This window comes from Peromyscus leucopus, chromosome 7 (genome assembly GCF_004664715.2).
Source record: "Peromyscus leucopus breed LL Stock chromosome 7, UCI_PerLeu_2.1, whole genome shotgun sequence".
NCBI lineage: Eukaryota > Metazoa > Chordata > Mammalia > Rodentia > Cricetidae > Peromyscus > Peromyscus leucopus.
The window spans coordinates 16,240,982-16,268,069 of NC_051069.1; the positions used below are offsets into that span (position 1 = coordinate 16,240,982).

General features: G+C 53.7%; 1 long non-coding RNA gene across 1 annotated transcript in view; it reads left to right on the forward strand.

Moving 5' to 3' along the window:
• LOC119088318 overlaps positions 1-27,088 on the forward strand; it is a 148,366-nt gene that overhangs the window by 13,281 nt on the left and 107,997 nt on the right. The window contains exon 2 of the long non-coding RNA XR_005091949.1: positions 7,036-7,145. This is a non-coding gene — a long non-coding RNA (uncharacterized LOC119088318). The remainder of the gene's footprint in view (positions 1-7,035; positions 7,146-27,088) is intronic.

Genomic DNA, 27,088 nt, shown 5'->3' on the forward strand with positions numbered 1-27,088 from the left:
TCCTCCTCCTCCTCCTCCTCCTCCTCCTTCTCCTTCTTCTTCTCCTCCTCCTCCTCTGTGCAGCTTTGTGCCTTTCCTGGAACTCACTCTGTAGACCAGGCTGGCCTCGAACTCACAGAGATCCACCTGGCTCTGCCTCCCGAGTGCTGGGATTAAAGGCGTGCCCACCACCGCCCGGCAGGAGAAGGTTCTTGAAGGGGACTGGGAAGTGGCCAGGAAGGGAGGATAGCCCTGTCAGAGGGCACAGCAGGTACAGGTCTGTCAGGGAGGAAGAGCCCCAACACTGCCTGAAGTAGACCTGGGAGGCACAGGGACCAGGCTTGAGTCTGAGGGTCAGTTGGGAATGGGTTCTAAGGGGCATAATGGATCCAGTGAGGGACTCGGGGAGATGGATCAGAGCTATCTCCTTGTCTAGAGAGCCTGGATCAGGTCTTCACATGATTGGATCCTCATTAGAATGCAGCCCCTGGCCCCTGCAGATGAGATAGAAGACCCTCAGAAGGGGGCTAGAGAGATGGCTCAGTACTCAGGAGTATGCTCTGCTCTTACAGACTCGTCTAGTTCAGTTCCCAGCTCCCATGTGGGGCAGCTCACAGCCACCTAGAACTCCAGCCCCAGGGATGTGATACTGTCTTCTGCTCTCTACTGGCACTTGTACTCAAGTACACACACACACACACATGCACACGCACACGTACACACACAGAGCAAGATAGAGTTAAAATATTCACCACACACACAGTTAAAACACACACACACACACACACACACACACACACACACACACACACGCTGAGTTAAAATATTTTTAAAGTCTTTAAAAAAATGCTCATGAAGTTGGGTGGATTGGTCTAGGGTGGTGAATAACATTCCAGACAAATCTGCTGGCCCCTTCTGTCTTGCCTCACATAACTCAACTTGTCTCCTTGAGGGTATGTTGAGAGTCAGTGGGCTATTAGTCCTGTAAATAAGTATTTAGGGGAGAGGAACCTTCTAGAATTGCAAGAGAGCCCAGTCTCCTACGCGGTTTCCTCTGGTTTTGTTGATTGGTTCACAGTGGGAGAGGTGTAGTTGACTGGCCTGGGTTCTTGGGGAGAACTGCAGCTTGGATATTGGGGTTCACCACCTGCTTCTGGCCCCTGCAGCCCCGCTGATACTCACACATCCTAACACAGATGTTCTTCCACCCAGTCTCCCTGCAGATAGGAGTCTCGGGGATAAAGCGTCATCATATACACAGGGTGAATGGGGAGAGAAAACGTGTGCGCATAGAATCTTCTCATTGATGGGAACTCCCGGAGACACACAGGGCCTCTTGTGTTTCTTTCCCTTGAGATACCCCCCCCCTTTGCTGTCACCCAGGGGGTGTCAGCAGACCCACACTGACTCTACAGACAGCCATACTACTTGGGGTACAAACACCATCTCTACCTGCACACATGGTTCTGCCAACTTCTCTGCCATGTAAAGAAAAGCATACCTACCCTCCACTCTCTGCCCCTGGCCTTCTGCAAAGGTGCCTTCTGGGTTCCCTCTCTCTCTGAGCCTCGGCCTAGAGTTCCCCAGGGCTGTATTCCCCCCCCCCCAGAATCCCCCAACCCCTTATCCAGCACTCATAGGCTAGAGCCCTGGCCTTGGGCTCCAGCCAGCCTAGATGGCCTGTACACTTGCAGTGACCTTCTGCCCCTGTCATCTTGGCCCCATATTCTCCAGCCAAGGTCTCAAATTGGTCCTGGAGTTCCAGTAGGGGCCTGGGGGGGTCGGCGCCTGGGGCCCGGTGGGAGCATGGAGCCCTGCCTCTCAGCCAGAGAAGTGCTGCTTAGATCTGCATTTTATATGAGGGTCTGGGCAAGATTTAAAAAAAATCCATTAGCTCGCTATTGATTTTGTTTTTCTGATTACAAAAGAAAATCCAACAGTACATTTGTGGGATGCAGAAACCCCAGAAGCTCCCTGTCCCACCTTGCTCCACCCCTCAAGGGTGATCACCTCGAGGCCTGGCATACCACTCTCCGTCCGTGGATAGGCTGTTAGTTGTAAACACAGTTATTTTGAAGTAGTGTCTCGATTCCCTCTGTTGTCGTGAAGCTGTGCCTCCCCCTGTTGAATGGCTGCAGGGTGGTCTGTGGCATGGATGTGCCATGTTTTACTTGAATATTTCCTTATTGATAAACGCTTAGGCCATTTCCAATTTCTTTCTTACTCTTACTGGCAATGCTGCTATGAGCATCCTTGAGTATTTTTATGTGTGTGCCTGCACTTTTTTTTTCCTGTACAAGAGGCTTCTAGAAATGGGATTACTAGGTTGTAGGGTATGTGGGTTTAAAATGTTAATCAATATTGCCAAATTACTCTCGCAGTGGTTGAAGCCAACTCCCCTCCCTTCCATGGCCTATGAGTGTTCATTTCCCATCATCCTTGCCAGCACTGCTTGTTATAAATCATTTTAATTTTTCCCAATCTGATGGGCAAAAAATGGTATCGTGTCTTTCATTTGCATTTGCCTGATTGTTAGTGAGATAGAACATCTTTTCATACATTTATTGGCCAATTTAGTTCTTCCTCTGCGGATTTCTAATTCACTCCCAATTTTTCCTCTTTTGTCTTTTTTTCTTATTGATTTGTAGGGGCTCTTTGCATATTAGTATATTTTCTTGCAGTGTCTTACTTGCATTTTAACATTGTTTATGGTGTCTTCTGCTGTACAGATGTTTTACATGTTTATGTAGTTGGATTTGTCAAATTTTCACTTTATAGCCTCTGGATTTAATGTTTGGCATAGGAAGGCTTCCCCTCACTGCACAAAGTCTCATTTCAAATGTGAGTTTTATTGCTGAAAAATCTTCTCAAAGCTGTGGGTGCAGGCTCCTTCCCAGCTGTCTGCTCCTCTCAGCAGCTGCAGCACCGTCTCGGGTGGGAGTTGGGGGGCAGTGTCCCCATCTGTCCACCCTTCAGCTCTGTCCTTCCTCACGTCCATCCAGGTCTGAGGTCACTGCAGTGCGGTCTTTTCTGATTACAAAAGAAAATCCAACAGTACATTTGTGGGATGCAGAAACCCCAGAAACTCCCGTCCTACCTTGCCCCACCCCTCAAGGGTGATCACCCCACCCTCTTCTGTCTCTCCTGGGCTCTGGCCCCGGCTGTTTCCCCTTTAGGCAGCCATAACTAGAAACTCCTTGGTGGTGTGGGGACAGGGTACCAGCTGTCGGGGAACAGGCCCCCTCACCTTCTGCCTGCCAGCCTAGGCCCAAGTCGTGTGGACGGACAAATAGGCTGTGTTCCTGTTCTCTGAAGAACTGCCCTGCCCTTCCTTCTGGAGGGCAGGCTCTGAGCCAGCCCTAGTTCCGCCTCCACCAGGAAGCCTCCGGGGATCTCCTTCCTCTTTTCCATAGTCTTGGACCAGGCCTCACCTTCTCTCCCTGCTGCTTTTTCATGCTCTTTTCCTCTCAGCCCAGGGCTTCTTGTAGTCCAGCTGACACTTCTCAGGGCTTCATCCCACGCAGGTAACACAGGCCCAGGTAGGCTATGGCTGTTGCTGGAGATAGAGCCCATGCAGGATGCCCTGGAGCTGGCAGGTCTTCCAAGCTAGGAATCATGAGGAAAGTACCTGCTTCTATACCAGTAGCTCAAAGCTTGTGCCCATCTCCTGTCACTCCTGCCAAGCTCCTGCCCCTACAGCGTCCATTCCATTCCCTCTGCATCTATTTGCCCCTGGGCACCTTCAATTTGCCAGGTACGGTTGTGTTGGGCCTGAGGTCTGAAGAGAACGAAGTGCCCAACTGCCTGTCCACTGGTGGAACTCAAGTCCCGCTTCTTGGTCAGCAACATGTCATGTCCTCCCCCCGCCCTGAGGTGGGATAGATACTGTACGAAAAGGGACACCTTGCAGATCATAGCTCACCATGACTATGACAAAATACCAGAAACAACCATCTTACAGAGCAAAGGTTTATTTTAGCTCGCTGTTTTAGAGGTTCTGGCCCATGATTTCGGGTTCCATTACTTCAGGTCTATAATGAGGTGGGTAGCTTGTGGTGATGGAAGAATGTGTGGAGCACACCCCTCTATCGCAGAAGAGGGTGTGGCCTCAGTCTTCAATGAAAGCACATCCCCATGGACCTAAGGGCCAAAAGCTCAGCCTCCTTCTCCTCCTCCTCCTCCTCCTCCTCCTCCTCCTCCTCCTAGTGCCTCCTTGGGGACCATGCCTTTAATACAGGGGCCTGTGGGAGACATGTAGGCTTCCCAACTATAGCAAGATACTAGAAGAAATCCTCCCTACAGCCTCCTGGGGATGAGGCCTCAGTGGGCTGTAGAGGACAGAGTGCTTGGAAGGTGAGTCAGGCGAGCTGGGGGTCTCTGAAGCTTGGCTCAAGTGTATAAGCTAAAACCTGAGGCCACCAGCCCTGACTCACGGGTGCTGGGTTTCTATCTGGATATCTTCCCTTCAGTTGTGATGGGTCAACCCTGTCCCTGTATCTCCTCTGTCCTTTGCACCTATCCCAGTCACCAGGCTCACAGTGAGCACTTAACAGGTGTGTAAGTGAGCGGGAAGATGAGTGAATGAGAGGCAGGGTGTTGTCCGAGGGTTCGGGCCTGGGGAAGAAGAGACTGGGGTTCTGGGTTGGCTCGAGGGCTGACTTGCTGGGGGGGGGGGATGCCAGCCCTTGTAGCTGTCAGTCTCCAGTCTGTGTGATGGGACTAAGCGTCTCAGACTCCGGTTCTGTGGGGTGTCTCCCAGAACAGGAATGTAACTTCGGTGACATGCTGTCGGCTTGCAGCATCCACCTTCCTTCCCCCAGGGCTGAAGCCGCTTCGGCAGTCTCCTCCAGTTCCTGCCACACAGGCATTGGATTTTCAGGCCTCCCTATGCTCTGCTGAGGGGCAAGGAGCCAGCAGGGCAGGTTGGAAGGAAGCCCTGCCCTTGCTCCGGTCCCTCGGTCCTCCTTAGCGGAGCTCTCTCATCCTTTCTGGGACTCGGCACATGGGCAGGCCTCGTGTCCAGGAGAGCGCTGGCTCCCACTGCAGCTCCGTCCTGCCCCAAATCATTGTCATGCTCTGCCTGTGGTCCCATTTCCATAGCAACTTCTTGTGATGCCTCTGAGGAGAGCAGGAGCTTCAAATAGGGTTGGGGGAAGGGAGCCGGAGACCCATTCATTGTCTGGGAGCATGGCAGTGGGGGCTTGAGAAACACTCATGAGCATGGCTTGGCCGCTCTGCTCTGGTAGACTTGGGCTCAGGGCTGCCAGCCAGGTGGTCTGGAGGCCTGCCAGGGACACGGCTGTCCGTGTTGGCCTGGGCCTGACTGGCTCATGCCAGTCTACTGGGAGCCAGCTTGGGCAGCCATTGAGGGTACTCCTGCTTGGCTGGACCTGGCTTAGGGGACCCAGGCTTGATGAGTCATCCAGGTTCTGGCCACCCACCTGTGCCAACCTGGCACCACTGTGTTCTGTCTTGATCTCCAGGATCTTTGGCCATTGGGAGACACCATTAGGGCCATCTGAACTGGGACACAGTTTAGGGATGGAGGGCTGTGGGGCCAGTGGGCCCTTTCTTGTCTGGTCCTTTTGCTGTAGTCAGGATCTTGCTTGACACCTACTTCTCCGCCCCTTTCTAAGAGAATCTGCGGCCCAGGAGGCACGAAGACCTCAGCCTCCAGATCCCACCCTCTCACCTGCAACACAGCTAGACATTTCACTGACACTGTAGATTCCTAGAGCATGGACCCTTGGAGGGACTCTGAGCCTTTGCCATTTCCTGCCCTCACTGCATCAACCACCTTGGGGCCCCATCTGCTCATCCTTCCATTCATCAGGTCTTAAAGGTCTGTGAGAGGCTCTGGTGATCAGGCAGGCCAGTGCTGGATGGTCCCACATAGAAAAACCAGAGAACTCAGGACCTGGCCCCAGGAGAAGTGGGTGGAGGCTGCTGGGGCAGAGCAGGCTTTCTAGGCACCTCCCCACCTTCATTTCCCCATGACCTTTGCCCTTTGTGGACTCCCGTTTGAAGGTGCGTTATCACGGCGCTCCCTGAGTTACACATCCGTGAAATCGTGCCTGTCATGTTTTTCTCTAGTACACAGAAAAACAAACACAAACCAATGGGAATAAAAGTGTTTGCATACCGTCTAAATCTCTCATGCCACCCGGACGTGTGTCTCACACCCTGAGAAACACAGATCTGATTGAGACCCCTTGGTGATAACTCAGAAAGGGATTGAGGACTTTGAGAGGTTGAAGAAACTGAGGTAGAGATAAAAACAAAACAAAACAAAAAACTCTGTTCAGGGCCACGGGGTCTTGAACTGGGGGAGCTGGGAGCACCTGCCTTGTTTCTGGCCTTCTGATAGCATCACGTACCAGACACCTCAGGCTGGACATTCCAGCATCCTTCCTGCTCCAGTCTGGGAGCCTTTGGAGAATGCTTGAAGAGGGAGTAAGATGGGGAGAACATGAGTGGGAACCACAGGGCTCTCTGGGGACAGGTCAGGTGGGGTTCAGACCCTGGGAGAGGCATCCTGGGCTCCGCTAACTGTTCTCTGACTTTAGCCTGGAGACTGTCTTAGCACCTAGCGGCCGGGGATGAGGCCAGTAGTGGTGTTGATGGACACCTGCTGTCCTCTAGGCCCTGTGTCCCTGCTAGTCTAGTGCAGTCCTGGCAGAAGGGGAAACCCTTATTGCATGGATGAGAGAAGTGAGGCTTAGAGACTGGACTGTCCCAAGATCACAGGTCCCGTTTGGAGACAAGCAGCCAAAGACCCAAGCTCCCGGAGCCTCGCTGCTCCAGCTGGTGGCAGGAGCATGCAAGTGTACATATGCCATCGAGTACAAAGTGTGTGTGTGCATGTGCTAGTGCGTGTGCATGTGTGTGCGTGCGTGGTGTGTGTGTGTGTGTGTGTGTGTGTGTGTGTGTGTGTGTGTGTGTGTGTATACAGTGTTACTTGCCCAGCTCTGGGTAGACACAAACCCTTTTGCATGTTTCCCCCTCACACCTCCCTGCCTGTCCTGCCTGACAGCCGCCTCCTGTTTCTCCCCACAGCCTCCTGTATCCACAGGCCCTGAGGTGCTGGTGCCTATGGGTAAAAAAGCCCACTGAGCCAGACCCAGGCTGATCCCAGCCCAGCTGCACCCAACACTACCGAGTCACAGGTAAGAGGCCATTTGTGGGTTAGTGGGGCTTCCAGGGAGGACGGTCTCAGGGCCCTCTTTCAGCATCCTTCCATCTGTCCCTGTCCTCTGAAATCAAATCCCAGTCGCCCTCGCTGTGGCCAGTCCTGGTCCATAGCCAGCTCAGAAGCCTGGGGCACTTGTCCCAACCACATGGTTTCACTGACAGCACTGGCTAATAGGTTCCCATTTGGCCTGGGCGGGGGCGGTGTGTGTGTGTGTGTGTGTGTGTGTGTGTGTGTGTGTGTGTGTAAAGGCAAGCTGACGCTCTCTGTCCTGACTGCTGTCACATCGTTGACCAAATGTGTGCCTGACTCCAGGTCAGGAGGGAATGGGAATGTGTGCACGGAGAGAGTCAGTGTCCAAGAAACTGTCAAGAGGCCAGCCTCGGCTCCGATGTGCGGAGTTAATGGGGCTCCACCGTCGACATTTGCGTCCACCTTCAGGGCAGGACAAGGCTCAGATCCTAGGTGTATGTGTTTGCGACAAGCACTGTCAGCTAGCTGACCTTGGCTTTGTGTGAACGGAGCAGATGGCCTCTTGCTCTATATCACGGGGAGCTGGGCACGCACAGTGTGGGAGGTGACAGGCCCTCCCCTCCCGTGTCCCCTGTGAGGGAATGTGTGGAAGCGGTGGTGTAACTGATGGGATGGGAGGGCAGTGGAAGGGACAGGAAAGGATGCTGCTTGGCTTGACCATGGCTTGACTGTGACAGATCAAGTCACCTTACTCCTGTGTCTGAGCCAATGAGAGAGGGCTACAGCCGCTACTTTGCTAAGTAGGAATGGTGGTACAGGCTAGACCATGTTGTCCTCCTGACTCTCGACTCAGTGGGACTGTGCGCTCAGAAGACCCCTTCCTGGGCCTGGGGGACAGTGTATGTGTGTGACGTGGCAGGGAGCACACCCCATTTTTCTCTCCCTGACACTAGGCATCACTCTGAAGTCCACTTAACCCATCAAAACAGCCCTGGTAACTGGCTGGTCCTGGGTGGGTTGGTCACCTTTGTTAGTGAGGTAACGGGCAAGAGGCCGAGGTCAGGGTTCTTTGTGGTGCCTGGATGATGGGGCATAGTGGTCTGGGTTCTGCCTCATCCGGGCCAGGAGGCTGCTGCACCCCCACTCCCACCCCCTACCCTGTGGGTAGCGGCGGTGACGGGCGCAACAGGGGATCACTCCAGGAAGTACAGGGCTAGGGGAGCCTGGCTCAGCTGGTGGCTGACGGGGCTGGCTGAAGGAGATGATTCCGGGCCAAGGCTGGAAGCCTGTAGGGTCCTTTAAAAACCATCTATTTTTCTGGTTATAAAATGTAATGTGTGTTCTCAGTAGAAAAATGCAAGCACTTGGGTGTTTTGCCCGTCAGTCTTCTACAAAATATGTATTTATGACATAATTGGGATCAAGCTGTACTTACTGTTTTCTAACCTGCCTTTTACACTTAATACTACACCAAGATCATTTTCCCATCATTAAATACTCTTCTATAATGTGATTTTTAATGGCAGCATAATGTTCCGGCCTGTGTTGCCGTGTCCCATTTAACTAGTTCTCCGTTGCGTATGTTGATGGTTTCCAGTGTTTTGTCGCTGTGATAAAACCTCGGTGAACAGAGAAGGGCACGGAGAGCAATGACGGCGGGAAAGGGCTGAGCGGGGAGGAAGGGCAGGCTGAGCAGCGCTGTGGAGGCTGGGCACTGGGCTTGTGTTTGGCCCGGGGTTGCTGGGAAGGCGGCTGGCTCAGCTGGGAAGACTTTGTTCCGCTGTGCCGAGGGGCAGGCGCCTGGCGTAGGGAACCCTGACATCCTGAAGAAGCCCAGATTTTTCCTTTCCCTCTCCTGCCTCCTCGTCACTTCTGGAAGTGCTCCCGTGTTTGGGAAGGGACAGCAGGCTGTCCTCTAGCAAGCTGGAGGAAGTGCAGGCCAGGATGGGTCCCAGGTGAGAGGCCTCACAGTTCTCAGTACAATGGGACCTGTGATGTGGAGCCCTATGGACTTGGGGAAGCCCTGTCCAGGTCTCTTCCTTTTAGGAAGCATGAATTTCCTGGCTCTTGCTTGAAAGAGCATGCCTGCTCAAATGGGCCTTTCCTTGTTGTCTCAGGGATGGTGGCTCAGGGTGGGGACCCAGGAGAGCCAGGGATAATTTCCTTGACAGCTGGGTGGTGCTGCTGGACTAGGTCCTGCTCCCATGGAGGCTGGAACTGCCCATGGGTATGTGTGTGGGGGCTTCTCAGGACAGAATATCTCCTGAGTCACACACACATGTATCCTTACATGGTATACACTAGATGTGTTCCATGTGTGTTCCCTGGTGTCATCAGTGGCTCCGTGGTTCATTCATTTCTCATTCTCCTCACTTGCTAAATACCCACTGCTAGGTACGGCTCTGTGTGCCCAACACCACATCTGGAGAACCATGTGTCCCTACCAGGGACATGTCAGATAAATCCATACCCTCACGGAACTGACCTTCAAACAGGACAGGCAGGGAGGTCTAGGGCAGTTCAGCAGTCAGGCCAGGGAGTAATGTGTTTTATGGAGACAAGTAAGGCTAGCAAGACGGTAAACACAAGATGGACTTCCAATGCTGGCTGGCTGGCATGGGACTGATGGCGGAGCAAAGGCCTGAGGTCACCATCGAGGCGACTCATGTCTCCTAGGCTCTGGATCACTGGTAGAGACAAGGTGCATGGGCCACAGAAGCTGGAAGGCAAGTCTGAAGACCCCATCCCCAAGCTAGACACGATGGCAAGCTTAACCTGGGGGCTTTTGAAGGGGCATCTTCAGGGTGGCTGTAGGGTATAAGAGAGCAGAGTTTGGGGGTGTGTGGTAGGTACAGCTTACTCAGGTAGGCTTGGAGGCGAAGACAGGAATCCCGTTTGGAGGATGGGTGTTTTAGGGCTGGGGGCAGGCAGGGCAGACCCGTGAACGTAGTTGCAAAGGGACGAGGCTGCACATGTAGACACATGGCTACTGTCAGGATCCGGGTGGCTGGGGAAGCCTCAAAGCCTGGGCTAGAACACATAGAGAGGAATCTGGGGCTAACTGCCCAACACGAACCCCGCCCTGAGGGCTCCCTAGCGACAGCCTGCCCTTTTACTGCAGCTCTGTAGATGAGGGATTGGGCCTCCGGATTTACAGTCCCGAGAAATTCTGCCAGCTCACCTTCCCGGCCACTCCTCCCCGGGACCTAATACTTGGTACCTTCTGTGACCTTTGTCAGGGCAGGGAGGTGTGCTGACTGCTGATACTAGGCTCAATTCTATTATCCGTTCCTCCCCGAAAGAGAGCCACATGTGGTAGGACTGAAACGGGTGCAGACTCCTCTAAGCCTCACCAACTGGCCTTCCTTCAGGTCATGCTTCTCAGGAACCTCCATAGTTCCCTGTGCCAAGACCTTATCCTGCTAATTCTGCCGTGATCTGGCTAAGCCCATCCGCTGTACCCATCTTCTTTCCAAGAGGTGACCTGCCTCACCCAAGCTCAGTCTCACTTCACATCACCTCCTTCTAGAATGATTTCCTCACAGCTAGCTAAGTCTCGCCTCTCTAAGACGCCTTCCCTGACACGACTACTTCTTAGCCCCTTTCGCTAGCCGGCCGGCACTCCCCAGACCTGAGGGTGTGTGGTGAGCTAACCTAACCTGTTGTAACATCTTGTCAATGCCATCATCTTGAGCTTGTTTTCATCTCGCTATCCTCATTCTCTTGTCCCCTTGTCTCCTGTCTGTGCGCTGTTCCCACTCCATGCATCACTGTCAAAACCCTTCCCAAGCCACGGAGCTCTGGGGGCTGGGGTGCCTCAGCCCTGCTCTGCATCAGGACACTGCGTGACTTACTTTCCTATTGCACTGACAAAACCCCATGAATGAGGTGACTTGCAGGAGGGAGGGCTTATTTGGCTTGTGGTTCCAGGAGGAGAGGAATCCATAATGGCAGGGAGGTGGCATAGAACAGGAGCAGAAGCCGAGAACATGTTTCTGGAACCCTAAGCAGGAAGCAGACAGTTCAAAACCGAAATGACATGAGTCTTTCATCTCTCAAAGCTTGCTTCCAGCTGGCCGGTGGTGGCGCACACCTTTAATCCCAGCACTTGGGAGGCAGAGGCAGGCGGATCTTAGTGAGTTTGGGGCCAGCCTGGTCTACGGAGTGAGTTCCAGGACAGCCAAGGCTGCACAGAAAAAAACCTGTCTCAAAAAACAAACCAACCAACCAAACAAACGAAAAGCTTGCTTCTGGTGACATACTTCCTCCAACAAGGCCACATCTCCTAAGCCTTCCCAAACAGTTCCACCAACTGGTGATCAAACATTAAAATGCCTGAGATTGTGGGAAATACCTCATTCAAGCCACCACAGACACCCAGGGAAGTTAGAGACAGGGGTCCTCTGAGGTCCACCCAGACCTCTTGATCTGGAGTTGCTAGGGAGACCCAAGGATGTAGATGATTAAGAAGGCCCAGACACTGTGTGTGTGTGTGTGTGTGTGTGTGTGTGTGTGTGTGTGTGTGTGTGTGTGTAGGCCAAAGGTCAACCTTGGATGTGGTTACCCAGGAAACCCACCTTGTATTTTGAGACAAGTTCTCTCATTGTCCTGGAGCTTGTTGAGTAGGTTAGACAGGCTGGCCACCGAGCTCCAGAGGCTGTCTGTCTCCCCAAAACTGATGTTATGAAGCACATACCACCACTTTAGTTTTTAATTAAAAAAAATTTTGGTCCTGGGGATTGAATTCAGGTCCTTATGCATGAGATGAACACTTTCCCAACTGAGCTAACCTCCTTAGCCCCCCAGTCACCTCTTAATGATTGTTCAGGTTGGGACTCTTTGGCCCAAACCAGGCTCATGCCACGGGAGAACGGGTGTCCCTCTGACCTTTCCTTGCACAGCTACAAGGCTGATGACGTCACTCTGTCCAGGCCCTGGAACAGCCCTGGTGAGGCTCTTTCCTCTGCCAACTGAGCTGAATCTGCCTCCCTCAAGTTCACAGTGGGTCTGGGCTCCATGGGACAGAGGATGCACTTGGCATCAGGAGTCTCCTCTCCCATCCCAGAGCCCAGTGGGGGCCCATCTCCTGCAGGGGACTCGGCCGTGTCTTAGGCTTGATGGACATGGTATTCCCTCCCTGCACCTCTGCCTGCTTACACAGGGGGCCTGAGATGTGTGTCTCTTATGGCTGTGTGTCTGGGGATTCAGTGTCTCTAGAGCACAGCCCATCCTCCAGCTCACTACGTTCACATCACAGCTGTAGGGAAGAGGGATGCCGTTGGCCCCTTCATCCAGACATTATGGAGAACCTGCTCTGTGCAGTGTCCTGGGATGGCATGAGCAAGCTCGGGGTTAGAGAAGGTAGTAGCCTGTCAAGGCCACACAACCTATGAGGAGTCAGGTTAGCTCTGAAGCCCAAGTGTGTGGGTGTTAGTAGGTGCACACCAGAATGCCATACCTGTGTGGCTTAAACATCAGAGGGTAGTGCGGCATTGCTCTGGAGGCCAGAGGGCTGTGCAGGAGGACCTGGGCTAGGCCTCTCTGCCTGGCTTCCTTCTGTCCCTTCACATGGTGTCTCCCTGGGTGCTGTGTTGCTAAATCGCTCTACAAAAAAACAAAACAAAACAAAACAAACAAACAAACAAAAAACCATTTAGTTGATTTAGTTTGGATCTCCATACTTTTAAAAAGGTGTGTGATCAACAGTTGTTGTTTTTAATTAGATTGTACTTGTTTACCTTGTGTGCCACAGAACACATGTGGAGGTCAGAGGACAACTTGCTGAAGCAGGGTCTCTCCCTCGCCCACCTGGAGGTCACTTAGGTCAGTAGGCTCAGCAGCGGGCACCTTTACCCACCGAGACATCTTACGGGCCCATATTTTTTATTTTGTCAAACACTTCTATTGAATTAAGGGCCGTCCTACTCCTGGGTGACCTCATCCTAATTAGCTAGTTGCTAATTGCGTTCCCAATTAGCTAATCCCACTTTCCAAACAAGGGCCTGGTCACAGTTTGAACTTAGTTAGGGGTTACAGTTTCAACGTGTATGTGTTTTGGTGCTGGGAATGGAAACCAAGGCTTTGTGTGCACCAGGCCAGTGACCAACTCCTGAACTGGATCCCCAGCTCTCATGACAGGGTCTTGATAGAAAGTTAAGGCTGGCTTCAAAATCTGGATCCTCCTGCCTGGGTTCCTTGTGCCACTGACTGCCCGGACCAGCAGGGGACCGACAGTCTGATATACACAGCAGCGGATAGTCCCAACATGGACGAGGCAGAGTTATGAATGGTTGTAGGCTGCAGTGGGGATGCTGGGAACCAAACCCCAGTCCCCGGCAAGAGAACCAAGTGATCGTAACTGCGGGGCCATTTCTCCAGCTCTGCAGCTTGTTTTTGTCAGAGGTGAGGTTAAGCTCAAAGGAGGAGTACCTGGCCAAGTGTTTGGTTTTGTTCACCTTTCAATTTCTCACTCCGCAAACATTTATGAAACACGCCTGTAGGCTAGGATGGGCTGTACCCAGGGACACAGAGATGAAGTGATGATGGCCCCCCAGGGTGAGGCTCACAGCCATGGGTAGGCAGGCGGTCATAGGTGACAGTTATAAATTGTATCTGCTGATATTGGGCCTGAGCTGCTGCTAAGGCCATGTCTGGGTCCGTGGTGCTACTGCAGTGGGGTCTGTGTTGAAGTCCATGGCCTGTGCTGCCACCAAAGGCCACACAGATGCACAGGGTCTGGGTCACAACCTGTGGCCTTGTTGGTGTCCAAGGGCCATGCCACCACCAGAGCCATGCTGATCTGAATGGCCTGTGCTGTCACCCAGGACCATGGTGTCCTCTAGGCCTAAGCTGCCACTGGGGGACATGTCTGGGTCCATGTCTCTACAGCAGCCAGGGTCTGAGTTGACATCATGGCTCCTGTTACCACTAAGGGCTCTTTGGATGCCTGGGGTCTAGTCAGCCACCTGAGACCATATTGGTGTCCAAGAGCCATGCTGTGGCCAGGACCGTACTGATCTGGGTGACCTGAACTGCCATAGGGCCTGAGCTGCTGCCAAGGGCCATGTCTGGGTCTGTGGTCCTGTTGCAGCTGGGGTCCGTGTTGATGTCTGTGGCCCCTGTTACCACAGGGGGGCATAAGAATCATGTATGATGAAATCTGAGGGTCAAGCTGAGCTGGACGCACCCTTCACTGGCCTTGCCTCTCTCTGGACACTGTAGCAAGAGAGCTGGCCCCAACCCTCATGGGAGAGCTGGCCGCAGTGACCTGGGAACAGGAGAGCTGGCCCTCTGCACTCTGGAGAGCGGGCCCCACCCCTCACCACTAGTGTGGGAGAGCTAGCTCTGCCCCGAGCCTGAGGGGGGTAGCCCCAGCTGCCATGTCTGACCAGCTCAGCTACCACCCAGGCCCACATCCGGGACCTTGGGGTGGCCCACCCTAACATCTACCCCATCTATGACCTACTGGAGCATGTGAAAGGACTGGTCCTTCGGAATGATACCCGCAGGACCTCCATGATTGGGGGGTGGCTGCGGGATGTCTGAGAGGAGTGTCCGCGAGGGTCCCATGGTGATGGTGGATCAGAAACCAGAGGCTTTGAACCAGACCAGTGACTCACGGGATTGAACACTTGCAGGTAAAGCTGATAGGACAAAAGGGTACACTGTGCGACACACTGTGGCTCCCAATGCCACTAAGACAAATGAAGAGGTGTCGCAGAGGCAGGAAAGACAGAGTAGCAAAGTGGTTTTTGTTTGAGTGTCTGTTTTGGTTTGGTTTTCATTTTTTTTTTTATTTCCTTTGGTGGGAGGATGCTACAAGGGTGAAGGGCAGATATAGAGGGACTGGGAAATGAGTGGAATTGGGGTGTATGATGTGAAATTCCCAAATAATCAATAAAGAAATTAAGTTAAGGGAAACAAAAAAGTTGTATCTGCTCTGGAACTGGCAGTGTAGAATCCATTCCAAGCTCTGCCACTCCCAAATGGGGTATGAACTGAGGCAATTTACTTTGTCTGGATGGGCCTCAGTCTTGTTACCAGCAAATGGGGACTAATAATGGCATCTGCCTTGTGCAGATGAAGTGGTTGGTCGGATGCATATAAAGGGCTGGCACATAGTAAATGCTCAGCAAGTGTGCCTGGAGGGGCTCAGTTCCAGGCAAGTGTGGGAGAGGCCGTGAGAGGCTCTGGGTTGCTCCCGGGGGAGTCCTAGCAGACGTGGTGGGTCAGGGAAAGACAGGGCAGAGCCGTCCTTGGAGCACGGAACAGGCATGCTGCACCAGAAGTGGGGTGGAAAGCCTGGAAGTCATGGGGCCCGGCACTGTGCAAGTGGCCTGAGCAACATGCCGTCTGCCCCCCTCGATTCCCCCACCCCACTCCACCCCAGGCAGATCGAGGTTTAGGGAAGGGGTCTGCATGGTGCTTGCTGGCACTTAGGTTCGCCAACCTTCAGTCGAGGGGAGCTGAATTAAAATTCCTCTTGAAGGAGTTAACAGTTTCCCAATTAAGGGACACACAGCGGCGAGGCGCCTCAGAGGCCTTTCAGTCAAGAGGCTCTTCTGCGTGGTGAAAGGCCGCCTGGGCTTGGAGAGCTGCGGAGCTGCTTGGAAGGACAGCTGAAGAGGGCGCCTGGCCGAGGCCCAGGCCAGACTGTGCGATGGGCTGGGGGGCCCCCATTCCATGTAGCTAGTAAGTCACCTCTGGCCTCCAGCTTCCAGCCCACAGGCCCGTGGCCTCCACTAGGGTCCCGTCCCTCACAGCTCACCCTGCACTGAGGCAGCCCAAGGCTTTCCCCTGTCGGCTGTTTCTTATCCTTGCTTGATGTTCAGTGTTGTCCACGTGATGCATGGAATCCCTTTGTCCTAACCACACCCAGAGCCCTGGCTGAGCTTGGGGGAGCACAGAGAGCCAAGGGTCGCCGTTAGGAGCTTCCCTTGGGGCAGGGTACAAATGGGAGAAGGCCTGGACCATTTTCTTGGCTTCTGAGGGCCCATGGTCCCTGGTACGAAGACACACCTGCTACCCTGGCTCTCCTGGTGACATGCGGGTGTGGTTTTGTTGTTGTTTGTTGGGTGGTAGCCTAGCACTCACACCCAGTGCTACCCAGCTGGCTTTCTGGAAGATTCTAGGATTTGTCCATCTGGAATCTGACTATGTATTGTGTGCTCCAGAGCTGGTGTAGCCTCAGACCTGCTGGGTCCCCCTGGCTCCTTCTGCCTCCATGATGTTTGGGGGAGAGGGATGAGCACCCCATTCACAGATGAAGTGGCCCTCAGTTCAGAGGGGTTCTTGCTAGAGTTCTCTCATTCCATGTCTCCTGGGGCCCTCCAAGTCCCTGAGCCGTGAGAGGCTGTAGGAAAGGTTGTCTATGTCCCCTCCTGTCAGTGGGCAGTCTAGGCCTTTACCCCAAGTCCAAGGGCACTGTTCCCAGTGGTTGCCAAGGTCACTCGGGGAGCCTGTGTCATGGCGGTTCCTCTGTTCAGGCCATGTGGAAAGAAGGTGGCGGGAGCGTTTGCAGCCCACACCTGCCATACCCCCTCCCTCCTCGGTGTGTCCTACTTTCCTGTCACAGCCGGGCTGACTGTGTAAACACCCAGAACTGTGAAAGCCTGGCCCTCCAAAAGGTCAACCAACCATGAGGCGCTCTTGGGAGTCCTGGGGGAGGGGAGGCCAGCAGTGGCAGGCATGGCAGGTCCTACAGAGCCCCCTGAGGGGGGTTGGGGAGTCCCGATCAGCAGCTCTCAGCCAGCTGGGAGCTAAGGGAATTTACATTCAAATCCCAGCCTGCGTTACTGTGTGGCTTTGAGTGAGTGACCCAGCCTCTGTGGACCTCTGTTCTCTCTTGGGTGTCACAGATAGCCCCCCTCCCCCAGGTGTGGCGAGAGTCAGAGGAACTAGCACATCTGGTTGTGCTGGACACGGGGCTGGTTGGGTACTTGTTTGTGGAACAAAGACATGAATAGACAGCACCCTAAGAGCACTGATTGGTGGAATGGGTTGCATTCCCAGGTCTGCTGCTTGGGCAAGAGATTCACATATCCTCAGTTTTCTCATCTGCACAATGGGCACAATAACACCTCCTCCAGGGAAGTATTATACTCCCTCAGTGGGAGTCCTCCCTGAGGACTGAGTCTGAGTCATTTAATGAGCTACATTTTCTTGAGTACCCCGTGGCTTTGCCTGGGCTCACCTGTCACAGAATGAGTGGGTGCCACAGTCCTAACCTCTGTTAATAGCCTGACATTCACAGGATCAAAGAGAACTGCTATGAGCCTCAATGAAAAGAAGCAGCTAGGGCTTGGAAGTCAGGGAGCACTCCCAGGTGGAGTCTGGTCCTTGGGGTTCAAGAGGACTGTGGAAAGCTGGGGAGCCAGGGGGGTGGCAGACAGCCTGCCTGATTGGGAGCAGTGTGAGCAAAGATCTGGCTGTTCTGAGTAAGCCTGGGGCAAAGTATGAGTTGCCCCAGGGCAGCAGTGTAGGGAGAAAGTGGTGGAAATGGGGAGACTGACAGATCAGAACCCTGGTGGGGAGGCCTAAGCATTGGGGGGATCTCTTAACATAGGATGGGGGGCAGGCACATAGCCTAGATCCAGCACAGAGTCAACCAGAGGGGAGGGTCAAGAGTCATTCAGGGCTGGTGAACAGCCAGACTTCAAGGCTTCAGGTAGTGGGCAGGAAGCTCTCCTGTCAGGGCTGGGAGGAAAGTCACGACAGCTTTTCATGGCAAGTTGTGCCTGTGGGAGTTAGCCTGAGGGGTGACCATCATCCAGAGCAGAGGAACCAAGGGCTAGGCTGTTTGAGGGTTACCGGAGGGTGAGGTGGGAAGAGTCCATGGTAGGCTGGGAACCCCAGAGTCTCACCTTCCTGGGCACTTCTGCCTGACAGCCAGGCCCTGGGCAAACCTCTCCGATTGGCCTGTGGGATTTGCACAGCGGTCTGGACCATGGTGGGCTCTCAAGCACAGTCTAAAGAGTTTGGAACTAGGCTTTGAGTGGCCAGTGCTTTGCCTGCCCTGGACTGTGCTCTTCTGTCTGAACTTGAATCACCATTCTTTTGCACTGGTCCCTGATGCTGGTGATCCCTAGACTTTCCTGGGTAAGCTCAGTGCATCAGCACCCAGCTAATAGAGTCTTCCTTGGTTTCACCTACCCAATGTCACACAGCACCAAGGGCTGAGTTCCTGGTCCCTGGAGGAAGGGGCTATGCTCTGCTAACCTCCCTGGAATCTGATGCTCCCCTGCCAGGCTTTTGGGACCCAGAAGGTCTTTTCAGGCACAAGCCTACTTGTGCCTCGAGCCACTGAGGGAGGCTGTAAAATATCTGCACCAAATTAAAACCTATGAGCTCCTCAAGACAATGAAAAATTTCCCTAATAAAAGAGGAGGCATACTTAGGTATGGCCTAAATGAATGGAGTGACTTCCGGGATTAATCCAGGATGTATGGGAGGGTGCCCAGCCGGGAAAGGCACTCGGTGGATATTGTAACAAATCATTTGCTCCAGAGAGAAATAATTCCTAATGTGTACTGTGAGAGGGGAGGGCACTTCGGCCCTCAGCAGCACCATCCTTCATCAACTGGGCAGGCAGGGTCTCTGCTAGGGCAGCCTTACCCCTGGGCTCCGGACCTTCAGCGACAGTCTCAGCATCCCTGCTTGGGTGGACTCTGGATCTGCCTGAGCCTTCTGCTGCTGTTTCTACTTGGGAAGCTTGATTTCTTCTTCATCTGGCCTCAAGTCCAAGCCTGTGTATTACTCCAAGGGAGGCTCCTCACAGCCTAGCGACCTGTTTGCCTCAGTTTATCTGTTTGAGTGCAGGTACTTTAAACCCAGCTCTCTAGCCTGCTACTCTAGCTCCTTACATGTCTCTGTGTAGACATGAGTAGAAAGGGAGGTGGTCAGCCCTGCTCAGAAGCACAGTTCACTGAGAAAGGTTTCCTGCATCCTGCTTCCTACGCTAGAGAGTGAAGGATCTGGTGTGTGCCTTCCTCTGTGGGAGAGGATGCACACAGTGTAAAGAGAATGCACACAGTCAGTGTGGGGATTGGAGCAGGGGGAAGCCATGTTCTCAAAGTATGGCTGGTCCAGGTCTCCAGGAGGGATGGAGTGGATCATGCCCAAGGGTGGCCTGAGCTTTGGATGTAGATGTGAGAAACAGACAGTGCTTGTGTGGGTGGTGGGTGGTGACTGAGGAGTCTGGGGTGGGTGAGATCAGTTTGGTCAGGATTGGGGAATGAACCTGGTGAGGGGTGGTCACTGTTTTCAGAGTTGGGAACTCTGGGGCAGTGGAAACCCCAGAACCTTGCTCTGGGCTGCTCTGCTGGCAGCCAATCCAGTGGCCCAAGTACAAGCATCATTTATTGGGCCAGTGTTAATGATTTACTGCCTTTGCTGGTCAGTTTTTGTCAGGTTGACATAAACCTAGACATGTCTGGGGAGAGGGACTCTTAATTGAGAAAATGCCTCTACAAGATTGGCCTGTAGGGAGCAAGACAAGAAAGGCTGGCCTGTAGGCAAGTCTGCGGAACATTTCTTAATTGATTGATGTGGGAGGGTCCAGCCCACAGTGGGCAGTGCCAGCTCTGAGCAGGTGGTTCTGGGGTGTATAAGAAAGCAGGCTGAGCTAGTCATGGGGAACAAGCCAGTGAGCAGCGATCATCCATTGGCTCCTGTCTGGAGTTCTTGCCCTGACTCTGCTCAGTGATGGACTGTTACCTGGAAGTGTAAGTCAAAATCAACTCTTCCCTTCCCACGTTGCCTTTGGTCATAGTGCTCATCACAGCAACAGAGACCTCACAGGAACACTCCTCAGTCCGCCCACTTCTCCAAGGTCAGGGGCGCTGTCCTAGCCTGTTGGTTTACCTCACTGCCAGTCCAGTTTCCAGGTACACACAGTCTCCTTCCAGACCCTATGTGCTGAGAGGAAAGGGCAAGAACCTGAACGCTACCTGACAGGAAGATGGCAGGGAGACCCAGGGAGCCTGTGCTGTCTCCAGCCGATGCTTCACTCGTGTGTGTGTGTGTGTGTGTGTGTGTGTGTGTGTGTGTGTGTGTGTGTGAGATGTGGCCTGTGCCTGAGCATGCGCGTGTGGCGAGCCCATTAACAAACAGAGAAATAAATTAACAAGTATTCAACCCACCAAATGTTCCTTCTGTTCTGTATAATAGAGCACGGGAACATAATTTTCCCCTGGAGCAAATCGCAACAGCTGAACCTGTTCCTCATTTTCCTCCAAAAACTGCTTAAAATTCTGGAACGCTTGTTGATTTCGGGTCCTTCCCCTTGCTGGCTCCTGTCCCCAACCCCCAGGCTGCTTCCCTCTGCCTCCCTCATGCCAGGCCTCAGAGGAGCCAGATTGTCATGGTGAGAAGTCTCTACCTTATAGTTAGAGGAAACCCAGCTGAGGAGGGGCAGCAGCTTACGCTGGGCCACAGAGGTGGGGATGAGGGGCTGTTGGTGCGGTGAGCATTTTGGTGAGTGAACCAGCCAGGGTTGGCAGAATGAAGCAGCGGCTTCCCATTGGGATTGCAAGAGACTTGCTGTGTGACCCTAGGTCAGGCATTTCCCTCTCTGGGCTTTGGTATTGTCCTGTCAAAATAGGGCTGTTTATGTCTGCTGTTCCTGCATGAACATGCCTGATGGTGTGATGATGTTCAGGGCTGTGTAGAGGACAGCAGTCTCCTTTGGAGGGCAACTCACCCCACCCCCAGGCCCTCCTCAGGAGTCTCTGGATTCAGGGACCCTTACCCTCTTCTGAAATACTTTAGGGCCCTTCAGATTTTCTTAAAACAAATTAACTCCACCTAAAGTCATCTTATGGAAGTCTGCTCGCTATACAGATCTGCCCGCCTAGTGTATCACGAGCATTCTCCTCAGGCTGGGCCCTCACCTCCCAGCAGCTCCCTTTGGAGTGGAAGCTAGGTTGTGGGGGAGGGGGGCAGGTCTCTGCATGTTGATTCTGGTGGCTTTGGCCAGGCTGAATTACCTTGATGAGGCCACAGGGGAAGTTCTACTCTGTGCTCAGGATCCAGAACATCCCTGCCTCTTCTCACAGCCTCAAGGAATCTGGCTGTGTCTCATGGAAGATGCAGAGTTCCATCGACCCAGGGACTTCCTCTGTGCTGTCAAAACCACTGCTGTAATAAGGGCTGGCCTGAGGGCTTGCTGTGGGGTAGAAAGGTTGTCGGCCAGGGGTGGTCTCTTCCAGGAGGTTCTTCTTGCTCTTCTACCCGCTATAGTCCACGTAAGCAGCCCTAACAAGGTTCCACAGAGCTGGGAGCTGGGACCATGATGTTGGGTTCTGGTGTTCAAGTGGAGGCTTCTCTTTCTCTCCTTCTCTGTCTGTGTGACAGTGTCTGAACATGTGCACAAGAGAGAAAGAAAGAGAGAGAGAGAGAGACAGACAGACAGACAGGAAGAGAGACAGAGAGATAGAGAGTCAGAAACAGACAGACAGACAGACAGACACACAGAGAGAGAGAGAGAGAGAGACAGACAGACAGACAGGAAGAGAGAGACAGAGAGATAGAGAGTCAGAAACAGACAGACAGAAAGACACACACACACAGAAAGAGAGAGAGAGAGAGAGAGAGACAGACAGACAGACAGACAGACAGGAAGAGAGAGACAGAGAGATAGAGTCAGAAACAGACAGACAGACACACACACAGAGAGAGAGAGAGAGAGAGAGAGAGAGAGAGAGAGAGACAGAGAGAAATTATTTCTCTTTCTAAGGGCCCTAATCTAATCTAATCTAATCTAGACTTTGTTGTAAACTGTGCTGTTTAATTTTTCCTGGGCCCACTCCAGCATAGGCCTTGGAAGGGCCCTGGGAGAAATTCAAACACCACAGGGCTCCACAGCAACACTGGGGCTCGAGGGGCTTCCTGGATGAGACACAGCTGGAGAATTTTCAGTCCCTTACCCGGGTGTGTGATGGGGAGCCCCAGGATCCCGACTTCTCTCTGCACCTAGGCTGTGTGTAGCTCTCCAAGGTGAAGGAGTGTCCTGACTCACACACCTGGCCACCTCTCATGGGGAGTTCTGTCCTGAGCCTGTCTCCAGGGCCCTTCCCAGCCGGGTCCATTCATCCTCTCTAGCCTCCTTTCTTCCGCCTCCCCATCACACCATTTCCTTCCCAGCTTTTGCACCTGCATCTTCTGCCAGGTACGGAGTTGTCTCCTCACCAGCCGGGGACTCCTTTCGTCACATAAAGCTCTCCTCAGCACACTTGTCCCTGGCACTCTGGGCTTCCCTGTGTGCTGGGCTTAGTGCCTGGTGGGCCTCGTCCAGGGACCGTCCCACCCACCTGTGGTTGTGGTCAAGTAGACAGGCGGGTGAGCAGTGCCCAGACTCCTGTGGTCCGGCACTACCTCAGGGCTAGAAGCTTAAGTTCACCAAGGAGCTTACAGTCTAGTTAGGGAGACAGACAAACCCGACGAAGAGATCAAATCTGTGTCATGTTCTATAGTGAGAATGGCAAGGAGGAAAGAGACGGGTAAGAGACAGCAGGGTTAGGAACTGAGAGCAAGCAAGCGATGCTTAGTACCAAAGGAGGCGAGGATTCCTGGAGAGGGCTCAGGAGGGAGGGAGCCCCCTCCCCCGTGGGAGCATGCCTGGCCGGTGAGAGCCCCCTCCCCCATGGGAGCATGCCTGGCCGGTGAGAAGTCCCCTGGTGTCCAGAGGCTCCAGGACTTATCAGAACGTACATCGCGGTGTTAGGACCTGGGCTTCGGCTCCGAGTGACACAGGGTTACCGCAGGGCTTGACAGGAGTGACGTGCTCTAAGTGGACTTCAAAGTTCCCTCTGGCTTCTTGTTGAGGACACTGGGGGCAAGGCAGAGCAGGTGGCCCCAGAGGGCACACAATAACGCAGGAGAGCTTTGCCTGGACCAGGGCGAAGCTGCGGGGTAGGAGGAGTTAGAATCGGGATAGAGGGAAGTTTGTTGTGGCTTAGCTGTGGGGCAGACAAGGGTTGAAAGGGTGACTCCAGGGCTTTGAACCTTGCGGCTGCTTGATGGGACCTCACCTCCTCAGATGGGAGGTCAGCGGATGGGACTGAGGATAGAGAAACTCAGCTCTGACCCTGTGGAGTGTGATGTCCTGTGTGTGTGTCTAGGGAGGTACCCGTGCATGTCGAGATAATGGCTCCTGAGCACACCAGGCCCTCACCCCTGGTGCCTGTGAGTTACTTTAGAGGGAAGACATCTTTGCACATGTGGTTAAGCCAAGTCATGAGCCTGTGTGGACCCAGAGGAGACAGTGGGAGATCGGACTACAGGAAAGGAGAAGGTGGAATGACCAGGGAGGCAGAGATGTCCCCAGGACCTAGGCAGGAGAATGGCTCTGTCCAGAAGGCTAAGAGGGGACCTATTGTACTTGCACCTGCTTGTGGTCTAAGAAGTTGTTCATATTGTTTGTCTCCAGGACGGCGGGGGATTAGATTTGTATTGCCTTTAAGCTACAACATTGACGGTTAAAGCAGTTATAGGATATTAGTACAGAAACATGGGCCGCAGAGAGCGGATGAAGAGTGCTCAGTGTCCTGAGAAGCCAGGGATTGTGTGTCCCACAGTTGGTGCCCCGTGGTGTGTGAAGTTAAAACATCTATAACAATGGGACCAGCACCCCGCATACCATGACAGCACCGATTACAACGATACCACCACCTGCAGCTGCCCCCCCCCATCTTGGGGGGTGAGGTCATGCATATTTGATCCTTGTCCCCAATGTCGTAAGGCTGGGGTTGAGGTGAGCACTTGTGTCTGGCTTCCTGGTTCACAGGTCGTCTCTGCAATGGCAAGGGCCATCTGTAGGGCAGGCTCTAGGAAGTGAAGTCTTCCTAATGAGGTGACCCAAGCAGAGCTCTCGGAGTTGACCTGCCTGGGTTATGAATACTGATTTCTCCACCTGCAAGTTGAGTGGTCCTGTCTGGGCTTCAATGTTCTGTCTGTAAAATGGGTGCAGTGGCAACATCGACTGACCTCGTAGGGTCACTGTGAGGCTTACATTCACATGGACATAGGAAACACCCACTACATATTAGCCCTCCCCGGGCCCCCTAGGCTTGGGCCGTGTACAGGACAGGCAGGACTTGACACTCAGCCCCCACGTACTCTCTGTACCACTTTTAGATGGAGGCTCAATTTTCTGTGCAGACTACCAGCTTCTTGTGCAGCTATTGGGAGACTGTGGTGTCTGACACATAAAAGGCCTGTCATACTGGGGGACCTCATCTCTGGGGCTCTCCTGGGGTCAGCTCCCTTCCTTCCTCCTGCCGAAGCCCTAGGCAGATAACTTGACTTACAAGCCACTGCTTCTATAAGCAGATTGTCATAGAGCTTGTAAGGCGGGAGGGGACATGGGGAGGGGGTGGGCTGAGTGCCCCACCCCAAGCCCCAGCCTGGGCGTGGCAGGGAAGATGTGTGGACAGTCAGGCAAGGCTGTGACTCGTGGTGGCAGTGACCTCGGGAACACTAGTGTTTTCATGGCCTGTTAGAAGCCTCTGGGAAGACATGTGGCAATATTTACAGCCCACATCTCTGTCTCCATAAAGGGAGGCGAGGAGGGGAAGGCCTGGGAGCGGGAGGAAGGGGCCGGACTTTTTGATAATGTCATAAATGGAGTCTGTCTCCCTGGAAACAGCAGTGGCAGTGGCAGCCACAGGCTGACAGATGTGTATGCTGTAATATGGGCCCGTGGAGGCTGTGGCGAGGACATTCAGAGGGATGGATGGGCTGTAACTCGCCAGGCCAGGGGGGCTGAGGGGCAGCCAACTACACTAATAAGAGATTCTGGGGATGCTTATAGAAGGACAAAAGCCTGGGAGTAGGCTTCTGAGGGCCACAGTGAGAGGCCTGCTGTCATGTGAGGTTCAGGGAATATCCTCCAGCCTGTGACCCACAGCTTGGGGTAACCCCAGAGGCAGGCCGATTTACCAGAGAGATGCGTTCAGAGTCAAGAAGCTAACTCTTTAGTAGTCAACACACAGGAGACCCTCCCCACAGTGCTGTTCTGGGCTGAAAGAGACACACATGGGAAGGATTGCTGGAAACCTTCACTCAGGTCTCAGGGGCTACATTCCAAGGAGAACTGACTGGGGAGGCTCAGTCATGCCTGGTACGTTAGGACCTGTGCAGGGCTGGGTGTGGTGAGTCCGCACTGTGAAGGCCACTGGGGCCAGAGATTCACTTCCGTTTCCAAATCTGAGAGCTAGTCTTTGGCTCCCAGTCAGTTGCCCCACCCTGGCCTTGCCTAGTGCACAGAGATACCAGCAGGAGGAAGAGGCGGGAGGGACCAGGATTTGCCACCTGGAGAATAAAAGCAGGCTCAGGGACTGTGCTTGCTTTCTAGAAACCTCCCCAAACCTAGGCCTGTAGTGTGTGCATCTGCTGTCCTTGTAGAGCCGGTCCAGGGGATTCATCTTAATTAGAGCCACATATGGGCATCCTGGAACTATGCAAACCAGCTTGAAGACCAGTTCAGGAGGGTAGAGAGAACATTTCCGGTGGAGGGAGGATAGGTCGAGGGCCTGCCCGTGACACCATGGCACGAACGTTGGGCCCATGGCTCTGCTCTCCTCTGTTCCCATACACTGCATCTGAGCCGCCCAGGAGGGCAGAGTGCTAGACCCCCTTGCTGTGTAAATTCACGAGAGCCCTTGGCATCTCTGGTGAAAATAATCAAGAGCACTGAGGTCTGTACCAGGGAGGAGCTGCTGTGGAGGGACCCATGGACATCGATGATGGAGGCTGACATCTCTGGGGGGGGAGTGCTCTCTTCTGGATGGACGGACCCATTTCGGAGTTCTTGACATCCAGGAGCACCTGTGCACACCTTCTCTGAGCAGGCCCAGGGCTTGTGTGAGATTGGAAGGCTTCGATACGTCTCTCTCTGCTGAGTGGGCCCGTGAGCTCACTTCTCCTAATACCCAAGTGTGATGCATATGGACCCTGTGGTGTGTGTTCTGCCCAGAGTTAGCACAAGAATTGTGTGTGTGTGTGTGTGTGTGTGTGTGTGTGTGTGTGTGTGTGTGTGTGTGTGTGATCCCAGCTCCCATGGGATGGAGCCTGAAGGATATACGCCTGCATGCTCTAGCCTCAGGGAGCAAATGAATGGAGTTGGCAGGATGTGCTTCCATTTTGAGGTGGAATCTAAGCAGAAGTATGCACTGGTGGATGGGTCTAGGTTAGGTGGGTAAGGGGCTAGAAGGTTTAGGCAGAGCTCATCTGGGCATCTGGCAGTTAGGTGAGGCCTGTGTCTGCCTAGTATGCCATGTGAGTGAACACTTGTGCTCACTTGTAGATCCTAGGGAATTTCCTGGGAACATGAATATCTCACTACCCCTCTCACCTCGCCTAGACGGTCCCTTTGGAGAGGGCGCTTGGCTCTCCATCATGGCAGGCCTTTGGTCCCCCAGGATCCCTCCTTAGGAGCCATATAGCAGAGGCCAATGGCTCTCATAACTTCTGCTCTCTTCTGAGAATTCTTGACTCGGGTCCTCTCTGGAGGGGAGCTTGAGTGGCTGGGAAGGTGTTTGTGAGGGCCGGCAGGAAGCCGAGGGGTCTTCTCAGCAGCCAAAGCAGGCAGAGACCTGGAGTGGGCAGGGTAGGCAGCTATTCCTTGGGAAGATTCCCAGGCTGAGGGTGCTGGGGAAGCAGCTTGGTTCTGGGCAAGCCCCGCCCCCCCTCCCCGCCAGCTGGCTGGGTCTCCAGTGTGTCTCAGGGCCTTGCTCTTGAAATCCTCACTTCCTCAGGCTGTGGCCCCCTGGCAGGAGTTCCTATACCACACATCTCTGTTCAGTGAGCACAATCAAAGGGTCTCTGGAGAGCCACATGCACCTTCCTGTGTGTTGAAGACCTGGGGTTGGGGTGGGCAAAGTGGGAGGAACAGAGCTCAGCTTGGCCCGCTTCTAACCACATCGTACCTGCTAGCCTGCCACTGGCCTC